Source organism: Heterodontus francisci, chromosome 8 (assembly GCF_036365525.1).
Source record: "Heterodontus francisci isolate sHetFra1 chromosome 8, sHetFra1.hap1, whole genome shotgun sequence".
Lineage (NCBI taxonomy): Eukaryota > Metazoa > Chordata > Chondrichthyes > Heterodontiformes > Heterodontidae > Heterodontus > Heterodontus francisci.
Window position 1 is genome coordinate 34980263 of NC_090378.1, and position 14598 is coordinate 34994860.

At 42.9% G+C, this 14598-nt stretch overlaps 1 protein-coding gene across 2 annotated transcripts in view; it reads left to right on the plus strand.

Annotated features, from left to right (window-relative positions):
* Positions 1-14598, plus strand: part of LOC137372741 (MOB kinase activator 3C-like) — a 76301-nt gene that overhangs the window by 43430 nt on the left and 18273 nt on the right. The window lies entirely within an intron of this gene.

Below are 14598 nucleotides of genomic sequence, written 5' to 3' on the forward strand. Positions count from 1 at the left end.
ATTTCCCGCATCTCTGCCCTCAACCCTTCCCCTCCCTCCCAGAACCGTGACAGGGTTCCCCTTGTCCTCACTTTCCACCCAATCAGCCTCCATATCCAAAGGATCATCCTCCGCCATTTCCGCCATCTCCAGCGTGATGCCACTACCAAATGCATCTTCCCGCCCCCCCCCCCCCCCTTCCCCTGTCAGCATTCCGAATGGATCGTTCCCTCCGCGACACCCTGGTCCACTCCTCCATTACCCCCACCACCTTGTCCCCGTCCCATGGCACCTTCCCCTGCAATCGCAGGAGGTGTAATACCTGCCCATTTACCTCCTCTCTCCTCACTATCCTAGGCCCCAAACACTCCTTTCAGGTGAAGCAGCGATTTACTTGTACTTCTTTCAATGTAGTATACTGTATTCGCTGCTCACAATGTGGTCTCCTCTACACTGGGGAGACCAAGCGCAGACTGGGTGACCGCTTTGCGGAAGACCTCCGCTCAGTCCGCAAGCAGGACCCTGAGCTTCTGGTTGCTTGCCATTTCAACACTCCCACTTGCTGTCATGCTCACATCTCTGTCCTGGGATTGCTGCAGTGTTCCAGTGAACATCAACGCAAGCTCGAGGAACAGCATCTCATCTACCGATTAGGCACACTACAGCCTGCCGGACTGAACATTAAGTTCGATAATTTCAGAGCATGACAGCCCCCCATTTTACTTTCATTTTTAGTTGTTTTTTTCTTTTTTCTTTTTTTCTTTTTTACATTTTTTTACAACCTTTTTTTGCATTTATTTCATTCCATCTTAGTTTGTTCAGTTTGCTTACCTACTGTTTTTTTTCCATGTTTGCACTTGCTGCTGTTCAATATTCAGTCCGTTAACACCTTTTCTGGACTAATGCTTTGGCTTTCAACACACCATTAACGTATTGTTTGCCTTTGCTCCATGACCTTTTGGCCTTGTCCAATCTACACCTTCCCCTTTGTTATGTCTTGCCCCACCCCCACCTCACTTGCTTATAACCTGTGACATTTTTAATATTTGTCTGTTGCGAAAAGGGTCACTGACCCGAAACGTTAACTCTGCTTCTCTGTCCACAGATGCTGCCAGACCTCCTGAGTGGTTCCAGCATTTCTTGTTTTTGTTTCAGATTTCCAGCATCGCAGTATTTTGCTTTTGTTTTAATGTTTTGGCCTCAACTGCTTTCTGTGGTAGCGAATTCCATAGGCTCACCACTCTCTGGGTGAAGAAACCTCTCCTCATCTCAGTCCTGAAAGGTTTACGCCTTATCCTTAGACTATGAACCCTGGTTCTGGACTCCCTGACCATCGGGAACATCCTTCCTGCATCTACCCTGTCAAGTCCTGTTAGAATTTTATAGGTTTCGATGAGATCCCCCTCGCTCTTCTGAACTCCAGCGAATATAATCCTAACTGACTCAATCTCTCCTCATACGTCAGTCCCGCCATCCCAGGAATAAGTCTGGTAAACCTTCGCTGCACTCCCTCTATAGCAAGAACATCCTTCCTCAGATAAGGAGACCAAAACTGCACAGAATATTCCAGGTGTGGCCTCACCAAGGCCCTGTATAATTGCAGCAAGTCATCCCTGCTCCTGTACTCGAATCCTCTTGCTATGAAGGCCAACATACCATTTGCCGTTTTTACCGCCTGTTGCACCTGCATGCTTACCTTCAGCGACTGGTGTACGAGAACACCCAGGTCTTGCTGCATATTCCCCTCTCTCAGTTTATAGCCATTCCGATAATAATCTGCCTTCCTGTTTTTGCTACCAAAGTGGATAACCTCACATTTATCCATATTATACTGCATCTGCCAAGCATTTTCCCATTCACTCAACTTGTCCAAACCATCCTTTAGCCTCTCTGCATCCTCCTCACAACTCACCCTTCCACCCAGTTTTGTGTCATCTGCAAATTTGGAGATATTACATTTAGTCCCTCCTCTAAATCATTAATATATATTGTGAATAGCTGGAGTCCTCGCACCGATCCCTGTGGTACCCCACTAGTCACTGTCTGCCATTCGGAAAAAGACCCATTTATCCCTACCCTTTGTTTCCTGTCTGCCAACCAATTTTCTATCCATCGCAATACACTACCCCCAATCCCATGCACTTTAATTTTACATGCTAATCTCTTAGTGGGACTTTGTCGAAAGCCTTCTGAAAGTCCAAATAAACTATATCCGCTGGCTCCCCCTCATCAACTCTACTAGTTCCATCCTCGAAGAATTCTAGTAGATTTGTCAAGCATGATTTCCCTTTCGTAAATCCATGCTGACTCTGCCTGATTCTACCACTGTTCTACAAGTGCTCTGCTATAAAATCTTTGATAATGGACTCTAGAATTTTCCCCACTACCGATGTCAGGCTGACTGGTCTATATTTCCCTGCTTTCTCTCTACCTCCCTTTTTAAATAGTGGGGTTACATTAGCTACCCTGCAATCTGCAGGAACTGTTCCAGAGTCTATAGAATGTTAGGAAGGATATATTGTGTTACGATCTAGTTAGAGAACATTGACTTTTTAAAAGAAATTCAAACTCCCAGTTATTTAGTTTTTAGAGCCTCACAGCTCCAGCGATCTGGGTTCGCTTCTGGGTGCAGCCTGTGTGGAGTTTGCAAGTTCTCCCTGTGACCGCATGGGTTTCCACTGGGTGCTCTGGTTTCCTCCCACAGCCAAAGACTTGCGGGTTGATAGGTAAATTGGCCATTATAAATTGCCCCTAGTGTAGGTAGGAGAATGGTGGGGATATGGTAGGGAATATGGGATTAATGTAGGATTAGTATAAATGGGTGGTTGTTGGTCGGCACAGACTCGGTGGGCCGAAGGGCCTGTTTCAGTGCTGTATCTCTGTATGACTGTATGACTCTGCATGTATGATTTACCAGAATGTTACCTGGACTCCAAGGGTTAAATTATGAGGTGAGATTACATAAATTAGGGTTGTATTCCCTGAAATTCAGAAGGTTAAGGGGTGATTTGATCGAAGTTTTCAAAATATTAAGGGGAACAGATAGAGTAGATTGTGAGAAACTATTTCCCCAGGTTGGGGAGTCTAGGGCTAGAGGGCATAGTTTAAAAATTACAGCCAGACCTTTTAGGATTGAAATTAGAAAACACTTCTGCATGCAAAGGGTGGGAGAAATTTGGAACTCTTTTCTGCAAATGGCAATTAATGCTCGATCAATTGTTAGTTTTATATCTAAGATTGATAAAAGTTTGCAAACCAAAGGTATTTAGGGATATGGTGCAAAGGCAGGTATGTCGAGTTAGGTTGCAGATGAGCCTTGATATCATTGAATGGTGGAACATGCTTGAGGGGCTAAATGGTCTACTCCTGTTCCTTTGTTCCTACCCCAGCTTTCCCCCATAATGCTACAAATTAGTTCTCTTCAAACACATGTTCAATTGGCTTTTGAAAGTTCCTATGGAATCTGATTCCACTAACCTTTCAGGTACTGCATTCCAGACCATAATAACCCTCTGTGTGAAGAAATTTCTTCTCATTTTCCCTCTAGTTTTTTTGTCAATTATTTTACCTCTGCGAACTCTGGTTATCGATTTACTTGTCAGAGGAATCAGTTTCTCCCTACTTGCTCTATCAAAATCCCTCATTATTTTGAATACCTCTATTAGGTCTCCAGTTATCCTTCTCTGCTCTGAGGAGAGCACTCCCAGCTTCTTCAATCTCTCCACATAAATGAAGTCACTCATCTTGACATCATCCTGGTAAACCTCCTCTGCACACTCTCCAATGCCTTGACAACCTTCCTAAAGTGTGCTGCCCAGAATTTGTTCAAATTTCTCCTCATATGCACCATAGGAAAAAAATAAATTACAGGACTATGGGGAAAGAGCAGAGGAGTGGGATTAATTGGATAGCTCTACCAACAAGCTGGCACTGCACAATGGACTGATTAGTCTCCTTTTATCATTCTATGTTAGCTGAGGCCTGAACAGTGACTTGTAAAGGTTTAGCATGACCTCTTTGTTGTTGTATTCAATGCCTTTATTTATAAAGCCAAGGATCCATCCAATTACTTAACTGCCTTACCAACTTGTAAGAATTCGTGAATATTCACCCCAAGGTCCCTCTGCTTGTTCACCTCCCTCAAAATAGTACCAACTAGATCATACTGCGTCTCCATGTTTTTCCTCCCAGAGTGCATCATTTAACATTTATCCACATTAAATTGCATCTGCCATGCATATACCCATTTAACCAGTCTGTCCATGCCTTCCTGAAGCCTTCTACTATCTTGCTCACTATTTACTACATTGCCAAGTTTTGTATCATCTGCAAACTTCAAAAGAAACTCCCTATATCCATGTCCAGGTCATGTACATATAACAAGAAAAGCAATGGTCTGAGTATCGATCCCTGCGAGATCCCACTGGATCCATCTCTCCAATCAGAAAAAACATCCGTTCATCTATGGGCAGCACAGTCGCGCAGTTGTTAGCACCGCAGCCTCACAGCTCCAGCGACCCGGGTTCGATTCTGGGTACTGACTGTGTGGAGTTTGCAAGTTCTCCCTGTGACTGCGTGGGTTTTCGCCGGGTGCTCCGGTTTCCTCCCACAGCCAAAGACTTGCAGGTTGATAGGTAAATTGGCCATTGTAAATTGCCCCTAGTGTAGGTAGGTGGTAGGGGCACTGAGGGAAGGTGGGGATGTGGTAGGAATACAGGATTAATGTCGGATTAGTATAAATGGGTGATTGTTGGTCGGCACAGACTCGGTGGGCCGAAGGGCCTGTTTCAGTGCTGTATCTCTAAAATAAAATAAAATAAATCACTACTCTCTGCTTCGTATCCCTTAGCCAAACATGTACACAAGTTACCACTCTCCCATTAATTTTCTATTAATGCTTCTGTTTTCCGAATAAGTCTATTATGTGTTACTTTATCAAGTGCCTCTTGAAAATCCATATATAGATCTACTGCACTATCTTCATCAACCCACTAGGTTACTTAAACATAAAACTCAATAATACATAGGTCTTCCTCTGAAATGAATAATTCCACACTGTGCAATGGAGCACCCTGTTCACATGATGCATACTATATTTAATAACATGTGAAAATTCAATGTTAAGTGACACTAATGATGAAGTGTGATGCATCTTGATTATCACCGTCTGCTCAACAAGTGATTGGTGTGAAAATATTCTGATCTATTTGTTTTCTACATATAGCTCCCATCTGCATGTTGCAAAATGGTTTCCACATTGTGACAAACAAGATGTTAGATGTAAAAACAAATTCTCAGAGTATTCGCACAGAGCAGGTCTCGAGGCATGAATTGAAATTAATAGTTTAAACTTACTAGATTCTGGATGAGGAAGTAGAGTTTTTTTTCTTTTTTTTAGATCATGGACTGGCACCTGAGACCTGTTGCTTGCAATTCCTGCACCATGTGAGAACTTCAGGAGACTTCATGTGCCTTGGGGGTCCAAGTGTGTAGGAAGTGTCTCCAGCTGCTTGAGCTCGAGCTCAGGGTTTCCAAGCTTGAGAGGGCAGCTGGAGTCACTGCAGAGCATAAGGGAGTCTATGTTCCAGGAGGTGGCTACACCACAGGCAGAGCGAGTTCATGATAGTAGATGGGTGGTCATTCGGAAGAGTATGAAGAGGCACGAAGGGCAGGAGTCTTTGGGGTGGATGCCACTCTCAAACTGGGACTCAACATTGGAGATTGCTGGGAGTGAAGACATCTTGAAGGAGTGCAGTCCAGACCATGGCATCAATGGGCAAGGGACTGTACAGGAGGGAACAGCAAAACGTAGAAATGCAGTCATTATAGGAGATTCCATAGTTGGGGATAGACAAGCATTTCCGTAACTATCATTGCAAGTAGAAATAGCAGGATATATCGGATGAATATATGGCTGAAGAGATGGTGTGAGGGGGAGGGTTTTAGATTCCTGGTACATTGGGACCAGTTCTGGGGGAGGTGGGACAAGTACAAACTGGACGGGTTACACCTGGGCAGGACCGGGACTGATGTCCCAGGGGGAGTATTTGCTAGAGTGGTTGGGGAGGGTTTAAACTAAAATGGCAGGGGGATGGGAACCATTACAAGGAGTCAGAGGAGGGGAGGGGGGGGTGGTGGGAATCAAAGACAAGAACAAAAGACAGTAAGGGGAATAAGAAAAGTGATAGGCAGAGAATTCAAGGGCCAGAATCAAACAGACCCACAGTGACAAATAGTGGGAAGGGGACAAAGAATGTTAAAAAGACAAGCCTTAAGGCTTTGTGCCTTAACATGTGGAACATTCGCTATAAAGTGGATGAAATAATCGCGCAAATAGATGTAAACGGGTATGATATAGTCGGGATTATGGAGACATGGCTGCAAGATGACCAGGGATGGGAAATGAACATCCAGGGGTATTCAGCATTTAGGAAGGACAGACAAAAAGCAAAAGGCGGTGGAGTTGCATTGCTGGTTAAAGAGGAAATTAACGCAATAGTGAGGAAAGATATTAGCTCTGACGATGTGGAATCTGTATGGGTAGAGCTGAGAAATACTAAGGGGCAAAAAACATTAGTGGGGGTTGTATATAGACCCCCAAACTGTAGTGGTGATGTTGGGAATGGCATTAAACAGGAAATTAGAGATGCATGCGATAAGGGAACATTTGTAATTATGGGTGACGTTAATCTGCATTTAGATTGGGCAAATCAAATTAGTCACAATACCGTAGAGGAGGAATTCATGCAGTGTATACAGGACGGTTTTCTGGACCAATACATTGAGGAACCAACTAAAGAACAGGCCATCCTAGACTGGGTATTGTGTAATGAGAGAGGAATAATTGACAATCTAGTTGTGCGAGACCCCTTGGGGATGAGCGACCATAATATGATAGAATTCTTCATCAAGATGGAGAATGACGTAGTTGATTCTGAGACTAGGGTCTTGAATCTTAGTAAAGGAAATTACGAAGGTATGAGGCGCGAGTTGGCCATGACGGATTGGGAAACGCTACTTAAAGGGATGACGGTGGATAGGCAATAGCAAACATTTAAAGAGCACATGGATGAACTGCAACAATTATTTATCCCTGACTGGCGCAAAAGTAAAACGGGAAAGGTAGCCAAACCATGGCTTACAAGGGAAATTAGAGATAGCATTAGACCCAAGGAAGAGGCATATAAATTTGCCAGACAAAACAACAGACCTGAGGATTGGGACCAGTTTAGAATTCAGCAAAGGAGGACCAAGGGATTGATTAAGAAGGGGAAGATAGAGTACGAGAGCAAGCTTGCGGGGAACATAAAAACTGACTGTAAAATATAGGTATGTGAAGAGAAAAAGATTGGTGAAGGCAAATGTAGGTCCCTTAAAGTCAGAAACAGGGGAATTTATTATGGGGAACAAAGAAATGGCTGACCAACTAAATGCATACTTTGGTTCTGTCTTCACAAAGGAGGACACAAATATCATACCAGAAATGTTGGGGAACACAGGGCTTAGTGAGAGAGAGGAACTGAAGGAAATCAGTATTAGTAGAGAAATGGTGTTGGGGAAATTGATGGGATTGAAGGCCGATAAATCCCCAGGGCCTGCTGGTATGCATCCCAGAGTACTTAAGGAAGTGGCCTTAGAAATAATGGATACATTGGTGGTAATCTTCCAAGATTCTATAGACTATGGAACAGTTCCTACAGATTGGAGGGTAGCTAATGCTATTATTTAAAAAGGGAGGTCGAGAGAAAGCAGGGAATTATAGACCAGTCAGCCTGATGTCAGTAGTGGGGAAAATTCTACAGTCCATTATCAAAAGTTTTATAGCAGAGCACTTAGAGAACAGTGGTAGAATCGGGCAGAGTCAGCATGGATTTACGAAAGGAAAATCATGCTTGACAAATCTACTAGAATTCTTCGAGGATGTAACTAGTAGAGTTGATGAGGGGGAGCCAGTGGATATGGTTCATTTGGACTTTCACAAGGCTTTCGACAAAATCCCACATAAGAGATTAGCGTGTAAAATTAAAGCGCATGGGATTGGGGGTAGTGTATTGCGATGGATAGAAAATTGGTTGGCAGACAGAAAACAGAGTAGGGATAAATGGGTCTTTTTCTGTATAGCAGGCAGTGACTAGTGGGGTACCGCAGGGATCGGTGCTAGGACCCCAGCTATTCACAATATATATTAATGATTTAGATGAGGGAACTAAATGTAATATCTCCAAATTTGTAGATGACACAAAACTGGGTGGGAGGGTGAGTTGTGAGGAGGATGCAGAGAGGCTTCAGGGTGATTTGGACAAGTTGAGTGAGTGGGCAAATGCATGGCAGATGCAGTATAATGTGTATAAATGTGAGGTTATCCACTTTGGTCGCAAAAGCAGGAAGGCAGATTATTATCGGAACGGCTATAAACTGAGAGAGGGGAATATGCAGTAAGACCTGGGTGTTCTCGTACACCAGTCGCTGAAGGTAAGCATGCAGGTGCAACAGGCGGTAAAAAAGGCAAATGGTATGTTGGCCTTCATAGCGAGAGGATTCGAGTACAGGAGCAGGGATGTCTTGCTGCAATTATACAGGGCCTTGGTGAGGCCACACCTGGAATATTGTGCACAGTTTTGGTCTCCTTATCTGAGGAAGGATGTTCTTGCTATAGAGGGAGTGCAGCGAAGGTTTACCAGACCTATTCCTGGGATGGCGGGACTGACGTATGAGGAGAGATTGAATCGGTTAGGATTATATTCGCTGGAGTTCAGAAAAGTGAGGGGGGATCTCATAGAAACCTTTAAAATCCTAACAGGACTTGACAGGGTAGATGCAGGAAGGATGTTCCCGATGGTGGGGGATCCAGAACCAGGGCTCATAGTCTACGGATAAGGGGTAAACCCTTCAGGACTGAGATGAGGAGAAATTTCTTCACCCAGAGAGTGGTGAGCCAATGGAATTCGCTCCCACTGAAAGCAGTTGAGGCCAAAACATTGCATGTTTTCAAGAAGCATTTAGATATAGCTCTTGGCTCTAAAGGGATTAAAGGGTATGGGGCGAAAGCGGGAACGGGTTACTGAGTTGGATGATCAGCCATGATCATAATGAATGGCAAAACAGGCTTGAAGGGCCGAATGGCCTACTCCTGCTCCTATTTACTATGTTTCTATGTCTCTATGTCCCATATAGTATGTTGCCTCCCTGGTGCTAGGGCAAAGGACATCATAGAGGGAGGGTGCAGAATAGGGAAGGGAGTGAGCCAAAAGTTGTGGCACATCTTGGTACCAACAACATAGATAGGGCAGAGATCGAGGTCCTACGGTCAGACTTTCAGGAGCTAGAGAAAAAGTTAAAAAGTAGAATCTCTGAATTATGCCCAATGCCACACGCGAACAAGAGTAGAAATAGGAAGACAGGGAGGAACAATTCATGGCTTGAGGCATGGTACAGGAGGGAGGACTTCAGATTCTTGAGGCATTGAGACCAGTTCAGGGGCAGGAGGCACCTATTCAAAAGGGACAGGTTGCACCTCAATATGCCTGGGACCAATGTCCTCACGGGGAGGTTCACAAGTGTGGTTGGGGAGGTTTAAACTAAATTAGCAGGGGAAGGGCACCAGCATATAGAAATAGAAAAGAGGAATAAGATGCATAAAAGAGTACAAGTGTTGGATAATACTAGAAAAGGAATAGTACCTTATTAGATAGGAGCAGACTAAGAAGGACTACGAGGAATACAGAGACAGGTTTTGAATGCATGTATGTAAACACACAAAGTGTGGTGAATAAGGTTGGTGAGGTACACGCAGAAATAGTGGTGTGGGAATATGTTGTAGTGGCAATAAAAAATTGAAGTTAGTGGAGAACAGTATTGGTCAGGTGGTATAAAAAAGCATTCCTCCTGAACCCATGAGTTTCCCGCCTGGCAAGTTGGGTTAAAATTATCCCCTTAATGTATTTATCTGAGATTTCTTTCTGCTATTTTAGTGGAAGTAAGAAATGGGCAAATGCCTTTGCCCAAAATAAAAAGGCAGGGATAACTTTCAGACTAACTGTTAATTGTTCAGACCTACTATCTTACAGGATATGTCAAGGTCTTATTCCTCAGTTTTAGAATTGTTCCCATTACTTTTCAGAATTTGAAAGGCTTACCATTAGGTTGGAACATTACACTGACTTCAAGATGACCAGGTAGTCTCTAGCCAGCTTAATCAATTTTTTTTTAAGAGTAACTGCATCATTTTTGTATTACTAATTTCCTTTAGATTTCTGGTCTGCCAACACACCAAACTATGTCTAGTATGGAATGTTACATTAAGTTTAAGATACTACTGTCACTTGAGCTTGTTTGACCTCCATAGGCGAGTGTTGAATTCCTGGGAAGAGTGCTGCATGGGACATTTCATGATTTGAGCACTGCGCTTTGATTTTTTATTTGTTCATGGGTGTGGGCATTGCTGCAAGGTCAGCATTTATTGCCCATCTCCAAATGCCCTTGAGAAGGTAGTGGTGAGCTGCCTTCATGAACCGCTGCAGTCTGTGTGGTGCAGACACCCCCCCCCCCCAACAGTACTGTTACATATAAGAAACCTTCCTTTTCTGTTTCTGAAGTACCTTTGTACTTCACCTAGTTTTTCTTTTATCATGGTTTTTACATTGATGTTAAAAGGCAATGGTGATCATAGACAGTCTAGTCTCACCCCATACCTGATTACACCTTGTTCAGTTTCACCAAATACTGTCCTAATTGTAGAAGTTTGTCCCATGTACAGAGCTACAATCATTCTTTAAACAAATTCCGTTAGTTGGAATCTCTCTTCAGCTTTGCAGTATTTAATTCATTTCATTTTTAGATTAGATTAGATTAGATTAGAGAAACAGCACTGAAACAGGCCCTTCGGCCCACCGAGTCTGTGCCGAACATCAACCACCCATTTATACTAATCCTACACTAATCCCCTATTCCTACCAAACATCCCCACCTGTCCCTATATTTCCCCACCACCTACCTATTTTCTTGCTAAAAATTATTTATTTTACGTGTTCTTGATTTTTTTTTAAATTTACGCTAATTTTTTGGTTTGATTTCTTTCCCCGTCCTGCCAGTCTTCTTGTAGCCTTTTCATTTCCTCTGATCACCAGAAGACCTCAGAAACGTCCTGCTCACGTATTTTTCAGCTTTATCTAGTATTCTAGTTCTTCCTAATTTTAAATGTTATTGTTTCACTGATTGTTTCCTCTGCTCCTAACTCATTTCTGATGTCTCCTCTCCTTACTTGCAATCTCTCTCATTTCAGAGATCTAACCCATCTTTGTCTACCCTCTGATTACAAATTATCACTCTCTCTACTTAGTCTCCTGCATATACTATGAACTGTAAATCTGGTCAGGCTTATTAATTTTGTCAAGTTCTATTTTATTTCAATGTATGAGTATAACTCAGACTGAGAGCTTTCAACGTTAGAAAAAGGCAAGATGGAAGATTTTCCATCATGAGGCATCCACACAACTTGCAGTGTTACTTTTCACCAACACAATTAAACGCAGCAAACTATACCCATTGCATGTTGCAGAGAATTGTCTGTCATGCTTTCATCTAGGATTGCTGCTTTATTACAGCAATGAAGCTGCTTTAGGCAACTGATTTTCTTCAATTACTATTAAACTACAGGACAATGAGCATTCAACAGTTTACTCATCAGAAATAACTTGAAAGAATAGGAATTGCCTGTCGTGTACATGTAGCTGGTACAATTACCCCCTTTCCCCCTCCCAATAATGTAAGCTTTGGAAATTAACTGAAACTACCATTCACTGTGAAGGTGTAATACCATGAAATGTGAAGAGCACTGCACTATAACTTTGATTACACATGCATGCAAGGTAATGTTGAAGATCTTAGCAAATAGATCAGAAGCCAAAGCAAGCTGTTACACCTGTGATCAGTTTGGTTTTAGGAAGGCTTGTGGAACAAGAGTGGCTATAGCAGTGATGAGAGTGTTAAGTGAAAGAAGCATAGAATTCCAGTAAGAAGTGTATACCTGCTTTGTGGATTATAAAAAAGCTTTCGACCGGGTGAACTGGCAAAAGCTGTTGAAAGTGCTGGAGATGATCAGAGCCGACTGGAAAGATAAAAGAATGATTGTACATTGGACAGACTGCTACAATTAGGACAGTATTTGGTGAAACTGAACCTGGTTTAATCAGGCATGGGGTGAGACTAGACTGTCTACGATCACCATTGCCCTTTAACATCTATGTAAAAACCATGATAAAAGAAAAACTAGGTGAAGTACAGAAAGGTGTCAAAGTAGGAGGTCAATTGGAGAAGGTGGTGAGATTTACTGACGACCAAGCTCTAGTGGCTAGCACAGCTGAATATCTACAGATACTAATGGATAGAATGAATGAAGTGGTGAAAGCTTAAGGAATAAAAATGAATGTAAAAAAGACAAAAGTTATGAAGCTTGGAAGAAATAATGGTGGGAAAGCAGAGTTCAAGATAAATAGTCAACAATTGGATCAGGTATCACAATTACAGTACCTGGGCAGCATCTTGTCAGAAGATGGTTACTGCCATAAAGAAATCAGATCTAGAATAGGAATGGAAAAGAATGCATTCTCCAAACATAAAGAATTGCACAATACAGGAATGAGTAGAAATCTTAAGGAAGGAATCATCAAGGCTGTGATTTGGATTGCCTTGTTGTGTGGAGATGAAACATGGACCTTGAGAAAAGACTAGAAAGTTGTAAAATGTGGTTCTGGAGAAGGATCGAGCGGGTCACTTGGAGAGAACACAAGAGCAATGAAGAAGTTCTCAGGATAGTGGAAGAGGGTAGATTGTTTGTGAATATCATCAAGAATAGGCAACAAGGTTGGATTGGCCATATTCTAAGGCATGAGAACTTGCTGAAGGAGGTGATTGAAAGATTAGAGGGATGTAGACCAAGAGGGAGAAAGAGAATGATGATGTTAGATAACTTGAAATTGAAAATGGGAGGCTCCCACGAGCGACTGAAGAGAAAATGCAAGATTGTGAGACATGGAGAAAATGGTTTAGAAAAACTATTTCTTAAATGGTAAGAGATTAGAAAGTGTAGATGTACAAAGGGACCTGGGTATCCTTGTCAATAAGTCACTGAAAGGTAACATGCAGGTACAGCAAGCAATTAGGAAGGCTAATGGTATGTTTGCCTTTATCACAAGAGGATTTGAGTACAGGAGTAGTGAAATCTTGCTTCAATTAGAGTCATAGAGAGATACAGCATTGAAACAGGCCCTTTGGCCCACCACGTCTGTGCTGACCATCAACCACCCCTTTATACTAATCCTACATTAATCCCATATTCCCTACCACATCCCCACCTTCTCTCAATTCTCCTACCTACACTAGCGGCAATTTACAATGGCCAATTTACCTATCAATCTGCAAGTCTTTGGCTGTAGGAGGAAACCAGAGCACCGGCAGAAAGCCACGCAGTCACAGGGAGAACTTACAAACTCCGCACAGGCAGTACCCAGAACTGAACCCGGGTCGCTGGAGCTGTGAGGCTATGGTGCTAACCACTGCACCACTGTGCCACCTCTAAATTATATAGAACTTGGCTAGACTGCAGCTGGAGTACGATGTGCAGTTTTGGTCCGCTTCCCTTAGGAAGGATATTATTTGCCATAGAGGGAGTGCAACGAAGGTTCACCAGACTTGTTCCTAGTTTGGCAGGACTGTCCTATGAAGAGAGATTGGAGAAACGGGGCCTGCAGTTTCATTGAAACCTACAAAATACTTCAAGGATAGTGGAAGAGGGTAGATTGTTTGTGAATATCATCAAGAATAGGCAACAAGGTTGGATAGACAGGGTAGATGCAGGTAGAATGTTTCCCCTGGTAGGGGAGTCTAGGATCAGGGGACACAATTTCAAAATAAGGGGGAAGCAACTTAGGACCGAGCTGAGGAGAAATTTCTTTTTTCAGAGGTTGTGAATCTTTGGAATTGTCTACGCCAGAGGGCTGTGGAAGGTCAGTCATTGAGTATGTTTAAAGCAGAGATTGACAGATTTCTAAATATCAATGACATAAAGGGATATGGGGATAGTGTGGGAAAAAGGCATGAAGTGGATGATCAGCCATGATCGTATTGAATGGCTGAGCAGGCTCGATAGGCTGAATGGCCTACTCCTGCTCCTGTTTTCCTATTTTCCTATGACCTGCCCTTAAGCAGATCACTAAAATATGTTGTCACTTTGGTGGTGGGAGACTGGTGTGCAGCGTGTAGCACATTTGAGTGATATGAATGGCACCTTAGCTTCCCAACCTCACAGAAATGTGAATATGTAGCTCCAATGAGCAATAGAACTAATGCAGCAGTATATATTTACCATCACTAGATTTAGACTGTTGTGTGGAGTCAAAATGGCCCCCCATTAGGTGTAAGAGTATTCGCACTATAGATCCATCATTTAAAACAAGGCTTTCACCAGGGCTATGAATGCTGGGAGAGCCCTTTCTCTGTACAATGCTTTTGCTTTCTCTCACTCTCTATTTAGAGCAAACCATGAAATTGGAATTTACCAAAATACTTAAAATCACAACCTCCGGGGTGAGACGGCTGCCAAGCGCTGGTGTAAAATTTCTC